The sequence below is a fragment of the Capricornis sumatraensis genome, chromosome 6 (assembly GCF_032405125.1).
Source record: "Capricornis sumatraensis isolate serow.1 chromosome 6, serow.2, whole genome shotgun sequence".
NCBI classification, from domain to species: domain Eukaryota; kingdom Metazoa; phylum Chordata; class Mammalia; order Artiodactyla; family Bovidae; genus Capricornis; species Capricornis sumatraensis.
Genome location: NC_091074.1, coordinates 66,555,716 through 66,569,047, shown reverse-complemented (window position 1 = coordinate 66,569,047; position 13,332 = coordinate 66,555,716).

Here is a 13,332-nt window from a genome sequence, read left to right as displayed (position 1 = left end):
TAAAGTGATGTAGTATTTTTAATAAGTATGATTTTGCTGTTTCATCTAGAAATGTAAAGTAAAATAAATTATTGTATGCTAGCTTTGAGTTACCAACTGTCATTAGCCTCTGGACATGTTAACCAAGAAGCTAATAAATAGATTAATAGTTAAGTTCTACTTTTTGGATACATTTTTAACATCATTATAATTATGGTGTATGTCTTGAATTCACAAGCATTTGCCTTTTGATCTTAAGTATATGAACTGTATGGTAAAAGCAAATGGCCACAGGTATTGTGGAACAATGCCTGACTTGTCCATTTTATCCTTCAAGCTTTGGGGAGGTGTTTAGATTGATTTAAAGGTTTTTCACAGCTATGTATTATTTATTCACAAAATCCTTTGATGTAGAAGTGAACTTTGTTGTCATTGTCTAGTTATTGTAAAGAGGTACTAGGCCACTTATTAAGTAACAAAATAAAAAATTCTGAACAACATTGGAATCCAGGGACACCACTTGTTTTTATTTGGAGTAGACATAGGAGTGTGTTCTCTTGGCAGAACTCTATTAGCTTTTGCCCTGATTCATTCTGTACTCCAAGGCCAAATTTGCCTACTACTCCAGGTGTTTCTTGACTTCCTACTTTTGCATTCCAGCCCCCTATAATGAAAAGGACATCTTTTCTGGGTTTTAGTTCTAAAAGGTCTTGTAGGTCTTCATAGAACCATTCAGCTTCTTCAGCATTACTGGTCGGGGTATAGACTTGGATTACCATGATATTTAATGGTTTGCCTTGGAAATGAACAGAGATCATTCTGTCGTTTTTGAGATTGCATCCAAGTACTGCATCTCGGACTCTTTTGTTGACCATGATGGCTACTCCATTTCTTCTAAGGGATTCCTGCACACAGTAGTAGATATAATGGTCATCTGTGTTAAATTCACCCATTCCAGTCCATCATAGTTTGCTGATTCCTAAAATGTTGATATTCACTCATGCCATCTCCTGTTTGACCACTTCTAATTTGCCTTGATTCATCAACTGAACTGAACTGAACTGAGATGTGGGAGAGGGTATTGGGATAGTAATACACAGTTTGGGAAAGACGTATGGTATAAGGAAGGGGAAAAGCCATGGGACCCAGGTCAGCTTCAGGGGCTTGATCTCAACTGTGTCCCTACTGTGGTATGCAATCTTGAGCTCTTCATTTGATGTCTCTGTACCCTAATTTCTTTAACTGTAAAATGGAATAAACACTATTCTACTCACTTTTATTGAGCTCTTAAAATGATTATTTGAGATAATTTATAGAAGAGAAAAAGTTACATTGCTGTATGTATTTAACCTATTATATTACTTTATCCTAGGTGCATTGAGAACAATCCTTTGAACCACTTGGAAATCGCTCATCTCTACCTCATTTTCATCACTCAGGCTCAAAACATAGTCATTTGGCATATAAAACTAGTGATAAATAATAGCTATAAGAGCAGTGTGAGTCACCAGATGGAGATTTCATGTTTTTTATTATCATATACATATTAAGTTCTAACATATTCTAGACAGTTATAAGAGAGATAGGGTACACGGAACTTGTTTGCTTTAATCAAGGACTATGTCAAAATATAAAAGGCCTTCTCATCTAGCTTCCTTAATAGTGCTCTCAAACTGTTTTTGGATTGGGAAGAATCCAATTTCTTCTTGAGAGTTACATTCTGTGTGCCATCACTCTCTCTGAGATGCCTCAACAATACAAAGGGGAAATGAAAATAGACAACAAAGTGAAGAATGAAGAATATGCATTAGAGATTTCCACCTTGGAATAAAATAGGAATAGTATGAAGGGACAGCAAAGTGAATGCCAAAGGTAACTTTAAGGGTTTGAATCAACATATACATGGTGTTATAGAACAGCTATTGATTTCAAGTAATAACGTTATAGTCAGTTCTGGTAGTTTAGTGAAAAGAGTGCTGAGGAAACACAATTAAAAACTTTGGCTCTGTGATGAGCTAGAGGATCTTGGGCAAGTCAGGTTGGTGGTGATGGGTGGGTGGGGTGGAGAAAATCAAGTATCTTTGCTGTAAATGGTGGGAATCTGCGTTAGATGACTTAGAGCCTTTTTTGGGATTTGTAACTCTATGCTTTGTGAGAAGTATCATGCAATAAATTAAATAAAGCTATATGCCTGGAATAAAGCCAGTCATTGCTCACCATTCCTTCCTTCTTTCTGAGTTGCCCTGACCAACACATCTTCACTTGATATATGCTATATATGCCCTTCACAGTCATCTACCCAAATCTTCACATATGAAAACTTCTCTATAACTTATTAGATACTTAGCATATGATACATTATAATTTGTATGTTTTCAAAAATTTTCCATGTTTCCCAAGATTTCTGGTACTTAACATAGTATTTGCATATAGAAGGCATTTATGGACAATGATTATCTTATGATAAAGTTTCAATTCCCATATAAGATGTATTTATCATTTAAGAGGCAGGCTCTGTGTGTTGGAAGGATGAAAACCAAGGATTATGGGAAAAGAATGATACTTGTCAATAGATACACGTTGTTTGCAACCCAGCTTCCCCAATATACAGTGTTACTTGATCTTTCAGAGGCTTTCCTCCTCTTGTCAAATGAAACCACCTTCTGATATCCAAAAATCCTCTCCAAGGAGGGGAAAAATTGCCATGGAAAGTAGGAATGGGGGTGTCAGAGGTGACCATGTATTCAATATATCAGCTTCAGTTCAGTTCAGTTCAGTCGCTCAGTCACGTCTGACTCTTTGCGACCCCATGAATTGCAGCAAGCCAGGCCTCCATGTCCATCACCAGCTCCCGGAGTTCACCCAAACTCATGTGCATCGAGTTGGTGATGCCATCCAGCCATCTCATCCTCTGTCATCCCCTTCTTCTCCTGTCCCCAATCCCTCCCAGCATCAGAGTCTTTTCCAATGAGTCAACTCTTTGCATGAGGTGGCCAAAATATCGGAGTTGCAGCCTCAGCATCAGTCCTTCCAATGAACACCCAGGACTGGTCTCAGCAGTCTTCAAAAATTATTGGGTTCTGATGATCCTTGAGTTGATACATTGCACGCAATTTGATTGCAGGCAGAAAGAATTACTAAAGACTTTTAAATCAAACTTGCATAAGACGATTCAGGATTCCCCAAAACCCACCTCTACCATTGCTACATGAGAATCTGGCACTCGCTTCCTTCTCTGTGCCAGCTGCTCTTCTGCCTGGGCCTAGATCTCCAGAGCAGGAAAGCTTACTGGTCCTTTCTAGGTTTCATGGGACCTGAAACTTAAGATGTTTTAGAAGCCCTATAGAAGGAAAAGAATTAAAACAGTATATGTCTAATATAATTAGATATAAAAGCAACATGTTTTAGAATAAGGAAATAAACCACAATTAAAAATTTTAAAGCTGAAAATGCCACCCACCTCACAAAATCCAGAAATATATGCTTTTAAATAAAATGCCTGACACTCCCCTATAATACATATTTCTTGCCTACATTTTTTGGCTGTATATGCTTTTATTAGGAATTCATATGACAATGGCCTTCCCTGATAGCTCAGTTGGTAAAGAATCCACATGCAATGCAGGAGACCCCAGTTCGATGCCTGGGTTGGGAAGATCCCCTGGAAAAGGGATAGGCTACCCACTCCAGGATTCTGGCCTGGAGAATGCCATGGATTGTATGGTCCATGGGATCTCAAAAAGTAGGACACAACTGAGTGACTTTCACTTTCATATTACAATGACTTTATAATATTGATTAATGAAAAAGAATCTAAAGATAATTGAGTTTCTATTAGCATAATTAATCAAATGTTTTTATTAGTAGTAGTTTAAAAAGATTCATTCATATTCACAATTTGTTACTGACAATTCCACGTAAAAATTGAGAATTGTTGTCAATTTGGGAAAATATCAACCAAATTTATTTTATATATAAACAGAAAGATGTCATGGGATTTAAAATTTTCTTGTATAGTAACTATTCTTAGATATTCATTACATTAACATCAGTTATTAAGAGCTTGTCACCAATATCTTCATAGTAGTTTTGTTCAGTCACTCAGCCATGTCCGACTGTTTGCAACCCCATGGACTGCAGCACACCAGGCTTCCCTGTCCATTACCAACTACCAGAGTTTACTCAAACTCATGTCCATTTAATCAGTGGTGCCATCCAACCATCTTATCCTCTGTCATGCCCTTCTCCTCTTGCCTTCAATCTTACCAGCATCAGCGTCTTTTCAAATGAGTCAGCTCTTCGCATCAAGTGGCCAAAGTATTAGAGTTTCAGCTTCAGCATCAGTCCTTCCAATGAATATTCAGGTCTGATTTCCTGTAGGATGGACTGGCTGGATCTCCTTGCAGTCCAAGGGACCCTCAGAAGTCTTCTCCAACACCACAGTTCAAAAGCATCAATTCTTCGGAGCTCAGCTTTCTTTATAGTCCAACTGTCACATTCATATATGACTACTGGAAAAACCATAGCTTTGACTAGATGGACCTTTGTTGGCAAAGAAATGTCTCTGCTTTTTAATATGCTATCTAGTTTGGGGTCATAGCTTTTCTTCCAAGGAGCAAGCATTTTTTAATTTCATGGCTGCAGTCACCATATGCAGTGATTTTGGAGCCCCTCAAAATAAAGTCTGTCACTGTTTCCATTGTTTCCCCATCTATTGGCCATGAAGTGATGGGACAGGATGCATTATCTTCATTTTTTGAATGTTGAGTTTTGGCCAACATTTTCACTATCCTCTTCATCAAAATGCTTTTTAGTTCTTTTTCACTTTCTGCCATAAGGGTGGTGTCATCTGCATATCTGAGGTTATTGATATTTTTCCTGGAAGTCTTGATTCCAGCTTGTGCTTCATCCAGCCCAGCATGTCACATGATGTACTCTGCATATAAGTTAAATAAACAGGGTGACAATATATAGCCTTGACGTACTCCTTTCCCAATTTGGAACCAGTCTGTTGTTCCATGTCCAGTTCTAACTGTTGCTTCTTGACCTGCATACAGATTTCTCAGGAGACAGGTAAGGTGGTTTGGTATTCCCATCTCTTTAAGAATTATCCACAGTTTGTTATGGCATATTATTAGTTTTACATTGCCTTTATTACTGTTATCATGTGTGTGCATGTATTTCATGTCAATCGAATGAGTATGAAGGATTGTAAAGATGGTCATAATTTTTTCCCTTTCACTTATCCATAATTTTTGGTAGCATCTCCCTACAACAATGCTAGAATTAGCCATGTGACTTAGTTTAATAGACATTACTAAACATGATACATGTTGGCTCTTAAAAGGCACTTGGATTTGGGTCTTGTCTCTGCTTGCAACTACTATCCTGAGAATAAGCTCTGATTTGTCTGCTAAATAATCATATGCTGCAGCCCAGTTATCCCAGGTGACTGTCAGCCAACTGCCAAACCATTAATGGAGAATATACCAGATCACCAAGCTTCAGGTGACATAGCAGCTAACTGCAGACATATGAAAGAGGAGCCAAGAGCAGCAGCAGAACTGCCCAGCTAAGCCCAACCCAAATCAGCAGCTAAGTGAATGAATGAATTGTGTTATCCACACAGGTTTGTCTGATTCTTTGTGCGTCCATGGACTTTAGCCCTCCAGGCTCTTCTGTCCATGGAATTCTCCAGGCAAGAATACTTGAGTGGGTTGCCATTCCCTTCTCCAGGGGATCTTCCTGTCCCAGGGATTGAATCCACATCTTCAACATTGCAGGCAGATTCTTTACTGTCTGAGCCACCAGAGAAGCCCCAAAATAAACTCCTGTTTTAAGCCAAAGGTTAGAAAATTTTTTCCATGAAGGACCAGATAGTAAATATTTTAGGCTTTGGAGGCCACTTATGGTCTCCAGGAGCTAGTGACGGACAGGGAGGCCTGGCATGCTGTGATTCAAGAGGTCACAAAGAGTCAGACACGACTGAGGGACTGAACTGAACTGAACTGAACTGATGGTCTCTGTTAAATTTCTTCATTTTTTCCTACATCTCTTTAAAGATGTAAAAGCCATATTTGTTAGCCATTGAGTTTACGGGAAGTTTGTTACAAAGCAAAAATTAATTCAAACAACAAGAAATGCAGTGTTTTCCCAAATACATTCATATGATTCATTTTCTTCATTAGTGGATTCACAGCAGTCCCAGGGTCTGATATTTCTTTGATTCAAAATTTATCTCTCCAGTTTAACAAACTCCTGCTTCTGGTATGGTATGAAAATTTTTGTTAAATTCTCTTAAGAATAATCTCTATTGATTATATTGCTCATTTTTGTCTTGTACATTTTACATTCCATGAATTTTATATTAATATTCTTTTAACCCCATTAGCAATAAAATTAAAGGAAAACACACATACGTATATGTATTCCAAATCGGAAGGCTGTAATTACTCATCTGTTTCACTTACATTCTCTAAAACACCTTTCCAACTAGCAGTTAAAGGGTTGTCTTTGAACCTGACCAACTTTTTGAAAACTTTGCAGTTTGCTAATGTTTGTATTCTTTCTCCAGTTCCTGGAAAATATAACAGAGTTCTTATAAAAAAGTCATTATTTAGTCATGTTTTAAGTCTGAATATCTTACATATCTGTTGACTGGAAAAATGTTCCACAGACTAGCTCCTTGCTGCATGCAGAAACCTTGTTTCTCCTCTACTAGACATGTCAGGCATGGTAAAAGATATTAAAAGTGCTTCTGGCCTGTACCTTCAAATTCCATGACAACTGGCTAGACATAGCGGGTAGTAGACTAGTTCCAGAAACTATTTCTAAGCTCAGATAGTACCATTTAATTACACATGAGGTTGACATTGTCTCACATAAATATATCCAACTAAACCCCATATATGTCTCTCATGTTTAACTCTCATTTAGCCATAATTCATACATGCTAATGGCTGCTCCAATACCACCCCTCAAAGGGGAAATAAGGGAGGAAAAATCAGAGTGGAAAGAGAAAGTAGTCTTAACTAACTACAGTTACAATATCTTCCCTCACAAACTTCTAAAAACATATGAGAATGTGAACATATTGCTAGGAACCTTTCCCTCATGCAAGTGAGGGAACTGGAAACTTTAGTGTCATCACCTTCCTTATAAATCTACCTCTGTAACTTTCATATCGTTTAAATCGTATTAGAGGAAGCAAGCATGAACACAAATGGGTGTGAGACACTTATTGCCCAATTCCATGAAGAGAAAGATTTTTATCTGTAAAAATAGCATTCTTAACTCTGGTTCTCAAGCAGTGAAAGTATTTTTAGCATGAGTAAGGTGACTATATGTTCCCCACAGTCTCCATGTCAAACATTTTCAAGGAGAGCTAAATATTTCCATGTGAGGTGATTTTTTTCCACCTTCAATGAAATACAAAGCACATTTTTTAACTTTAAAGCATCCACTTTTAATATCTGCCTTCTCTAACATATCTTTGGAGTCTCATTCATCAACTCTGTCTATATGGTACCTTTTCATAACAGTCACAGAGTTACATCTTTGTGTAACAAGATGTATGACAAGTCACATCTTGTCATAAAGAGTTACATCTTTGTAAAATTATTCCCACAATTTAACTGCTATTACTTACTAAACCTCTGTACTGGTCAACAATGTAAGAATGCTTCCCCTTGGCCAGGTTAATTTAAAATAGCGTTGTGGTTTGGGAAAAAAAAAAGTTTCCATGAGATTTTCCTTATCTCTATTTCCCATCTGGCTTGCTGTTATAAACATTTAATCCAGTGTTTGCTGCCAATGTTTCCCAGAAAGCCTTATAATTGCTTGGAATTTGTATGAACAGTTCCAGTCTGGTGCACAATTAGGGATGCACTATAAAATTTTCATTGCTCGATTTAGTTGAAATTATAAGATGCAAAGGGAACAATAACACCCATAGTTGTAGACTATAAAAATGACTACTAGAATTTGCAAGTAACAATCCCAATAGACCAAAATCTCAATCTCAGTAGACCCAAAGAAATCTCAATCTAAGCAAAGACTTAGAATATTTAGTGAGAAACTTAGTGAAAAAAAGGACTTGAGTTTCAAAAATTCACAGAGTTCAAGAGGAAAAGAGGGAAGTGGTATTCACTGCCCTGTGCTTTCTCAAGTATAAAGGCTTTGGTACAAATACTCATTGACTCCATATCTAAGGAAACAGAGAGGTAAATAAATAGACAAAAGGCAGTTGGTATCAATGTCCTGCCAAGATGTGGCAGATTAATCCAATTGGCATTCTTCATTTCTGAAATAAGCTAATTGTGAAAAACCTTTTTAAGGCTTTCTTGTCATGCTGTGGACTATAATTTCCACTACTTCTACAAGTCTCGAGGTTCAAACATTGCACTACCATTGGCCATGCCATTAGGGTATATCCATTAAGTTAAGTGAATGGTAGTTGGTGTGTGCCAGTTAGTATCTGTGAGTGTTTGTATGTGCCAACATCTAATTGAAAAGTACACGGTCCCACACTTGCACTTCAAATGTTTCAGCTCTGTGGGCATATAAAATTAAAAGAATAACTCTGCTGGGTTCTTGGCCTAAAAATGCATTTGAGTGTAAAAGCCAGGTGAAATGTAGATAATCCAAATGGTGGTAAATTGGGATTTCTGAAACCTTCTCGCTATGAAAGTCTTGCTGTGAGAGGACCAAACTACAGAGTGAGAAAATGCATTAGCTGTTGAGGCTACTGGGGTAAAAAAAAAACAGCAGCAATGACAATAAAGAAACAACGTTGCAGCAACTCAGTATTAGATCCAGAAATGTGAAGTGTGATCTATCATTCTATTGAACTATCAGTCCACCTACCTATCAATCTATCAGTCTATCAATCATCTATCTATGTCTTTACCTACCTAACTACTACTTAATATATTGGAGACATATATAAGGAAATATTCAGTGGCTCTACCAGCCCATCTACAGGTGAGTGGATGTAGGGGAGACACACTGGCCTGTCTAGGAAATGTAAAGTTCCAGCATGAGATGACTGTGAGTTTGTAATGGAATCTGAAGGAATAGAGGAGACACATTTTGATTCACAAAGTCATTCAAACCTCCAGTTTCCAAAGCCTCAAGGATTGAGGAGACAGAAAATGTTTCTTGAACTCTATGTTTAAATGCTACTATTTAAATGTTTTGACACTCCTGACCATAAATTATCATTCTATTGTTACCTTTTCTAATGGATATCTGTGCACTTCTCAGGCCTACTACTTATACTTGTGTACATTATGGATAGTTTTTTACCCTCTTGCTGCCAAGTCACTTCAGTTGTGTCTGACTCTGTGCGACCCCATAGACGGCAGCCCACCAGGCTCCCCCGTCCCTGGGATTCTCCAGGCAAGAACACTGGAGTGGGTTGCCATTTCCTTCTCCAATGCATGAAAGTGAAAAGTGAAAGTGAAGTCGCTTAGTAAGTGTCCGACTCTTCGTGACCCCATGGACTGCAGACTACCATGCTCCTCCATCCATGGGATTTTCCAGGCAAGAGTACTAGAGTGGGGTGCCATTGCCTTTTACCCTGTTACTGGAGTCCAAATTTCATATTCTAAGAAAATTCTACCCTGATTTTAGGGATTATGGCCTGAATAACATGGTTTTCTCTCAGTGAACTAAGTGATAAAGAAAGGCACATAGTAAGCAGATTCCTGCAGTTCTGAAGCTGGTTGATTTTAAGCAATTCATAGGCAAGGATATGCATTCTTGTGGGCTGCAGAATCTTCATCAGAAAAATGAGACTGATTGTTCTAGCCAACCATACAGATTATCTGACAGTGTAATTAGATAATGATTTGTCTTTTATAGTACTTTTCTCTCTGCAGATTGTGTGACGGAGTACATAGACAACAACTTGCATCTTTCTGTTTGTTTTAAATTTAACCTCATGCTTTGATGTTAGACAATTCTGTCAGAAATATATAGTTGTTAGACCACAAGGGTCTCAGTCTCCTCATGGGTAAAATAACAATAATTACAATGAAGCACTGTTAGAACAATTAAATAAGATTTCATATGTGTGTATATTCATGTATGTATATATATATTTATGTGTGCTATGTTTAGCTGGCTTAAAACTCAACATTCAAAAAATGAAGATCATGGCATCTGGACCCATCACTTCATGGCAAATAGATGGGAAACAATGGTAACAGTGATGGACTTTATTTTCTTGGGCTCCAAAATCACTGCAGATGGTGACTGAAGCCATGAAATTAAAAGAGGCTTGCTCCTTGGAAGAAAAGCTATGACAAACCTAGACAGCACATTAAAAAGCAGAGATGTTACTTTGCCAACAAAGGTCTGTACAGTCAAAGCTATGGTTTTTCCTGTAGTCATGTATGGATGTGAGAGTTGGACCATAAAGAAAGCTGAGCACTGATGAACTGCTGCTTTTGAGCTGTGGTGTTGGAGAAGTCCCTTGGACTGCAAGGAGATCAAACAAGTCAATCCTAAAGGAAATCAGTCCTGAATATTCATTGGAAAGACTGATGCTGAAGTTGAAACTCCAGTACGTTGGCCACCTGATGCAAAGAGCCAACTCATTAGAAAAGACCCTGATGCTGGGAAAGATTGAAGGCAGGAAGAGAAGGGAAAGAGAGAGGATGAGATGGTTGGATGGCATCACTAACTCAATGGACATGAGTTTGAGCAAGCTCTGGGAGATGGTGAAGGACACGGAAGCATGGTGTGCTGCACTCCATGGGGTCTCAAAGAGTTGGATATGACTGAGCTACTGAACAACAAATGCTTAGCTGCTCAGTCATGTCTGACTCTTTGTGACCCTTTGGACAGTAGCCCACCAGACTATTCTTTCCATGGGATTTCCCAGGCAAGAATACTGGAGTGTGTTGCCATTTCCTCCCTCAGGAAAGTCTAATATATGTCTCCAGGAAGCCTAATAAGCTTTTATATACATATATGTATATATGTTATATATATATGTTTTATATATATATAGTATAATTAAGTAGTGTGTTGCTTAATAAACAGTAATAGTAGTTTTATTTTCTTATATGCATAACATTGTAAACATTCAAGGTAGCAGTATCTTCAAAGAGAAAACACATTCTTGAGTGGTTCAGGAATACAATATTTCTCATCCTTGGAAAGAAGTTTATGATTTGCCATATATTACTCAGAAAACAGATGTCCAAGGTAAGAGAAACCAAGTAAGATGGTAGGTGTTATGAGAGGCATCAGAGGGCAGACTCACAAACCATAATCACAGAAAACTAGTCAATCTAATAACAGGCACCCCAGCCTTGTCTAACTCAATGAAACTAAGCCATGCCGTGTGGGGCCACTCAAGATGGACAGGTCATGGTGGAGAGGTCTGACAGAATGTGATCCACTAGAGAAGGGAACGGCAAACCACTTCAGTATTCTTGCCTTGAGAACCCCATGAACAGTATGAAAAGGCAAAATGATAGAATACAGAAAGAGGAACTCCCCAGGTTGGTAGGTGCCCAATATGCTACTGGAGATCAGTAGAGAAATAACTCCAGAAAGAATGAAGGGATGGAGCCAAACCAAAAACAATACCCAGTTGTGGATGTGACTGGTGATAGAAGCAAGGTCTGGTGTTGTAAAGAGCAATATTGCATAGGAACCTGGAATGTCAGGTCCATGAATTAAGGCAAATTGGAAGTAGTTAAACACGAGATGGCAAGAGTGAATGTCGACATTCTGGGAATCAGTGAAGTAAAAAGGGCTCGAATGGGTGAATTTAACTCAGATGACCATTATATCTACTACTGTGGGCAGGAATCTCTTAGAAGAAATGGAGTAGCCATCACGGTCAATGAGAGTCCGAAATGCAGTTCTTGGATGCAATCTCAAAAATGACAGAATGATCTCTATTCATTTCTAAGGCAAACCATTCAGTATTACAGTAATCCAAGCCTATGCCCCAACCAGTAATGCTGAAGAAGCTGAAGTTGAACGGATCTATGAAGACCTACAATACCTATTAGAACTAACACCCCAAAAAGATGTCCTTTTCATTATAGGGGACTGGAATGCAAAAGTAGGAAGTCAAGAAACACCTGGGGTAACAGCCAAATTTAGCCTTGGAATACGGAATGAAGCAGGGCAAAGATTAATAGAGTTTTGCCAAGAGAATGCACTGGTCGTAACAAATACCCTCTTCCAACAACATAAGAGAAGACTCTACACATGGACATCACCAGATGGTCAACACGAAAATCAGATTGATTATATTCTTTGCAGCCAAAGATGGAAAAGCTCTTATACAGTCAGCAAAAACAAGACCAGGAGTTGACTGTGGCTCAGATCATGCACTACTTATGCAAATTCAGACTTAAACTGAAAAAAGTAGGAAAAACCACTAGACCATTCGGATATGACCTAAATAAAATTCCTTATGATTATACAGTGGAAGTGAGATTTAAGGGACTAGATCTGATAGACAGAGTACCTGATGAACTATGGACGGAGGTTCGTGACATTGTACAGGAGACAGGGATCAAGACCATTCCCATGGAAAAGAAATGCAAAAAAGCAAAATGGCTGTCTGGGGAGGCCTTACAAATAGCTGTGAAAAGAAGAGAGGTGAAAAGCAAAGGAGAAAAGGAAAGATATAAGCATCTGAATGCAGAGTTCCAGAGAATAGCAAGAAGAGATAAGAAAGCCTTCTTCAGCGATCAATGCAAAGAAATAGAGGAAAACAACAGAATGGGAAAGACTAGAGATCTCTTCAAGAAAATTAGAGATAACAAACGAACATTTCATGGAAAGATGAGCTCGATAAAGGACAGAAATGGTATGGACCTAACAGAAGCAGAAGATATTAAGAAGAGCTGGCAAGAATACACAGAAGAACTGTACAAAAAAGATCTTCATGACCCAGATAATCATGATGAGGTGATCACTCACCTAGAGCCAGACATCCTGGAATGTGAAGTCAAGTGGGCCTTAGAAAGCATCACTATGAACAAAGCTAGTGGAGGTGATGGAATTCCAGTGGAGCTATTTCAAATCCTGAAAGGTGATGCTGTGAAAGTGCTGCACTCAATATGCCAGCAAATTTGAAAAACAGCAGTGGCTGAGGACTGGACTGGAAAAGGTCAGTTTTCATTCCAATCCCAAAGAAAGGCAATGCCAAAGAATGCTCAAACTACCACACTATTGCATTCATCTCACACGCTAGGAAAGTAATGCTCAAAATTCTCCAGGCTAGCCTTCAGCAATACATGAACCGTGAACTTCCAGATGTTCAAGCTGGTTTTAGAAAAGGCAGAGGAACCAGGGATCATATTGCCAACATCCGCTGGA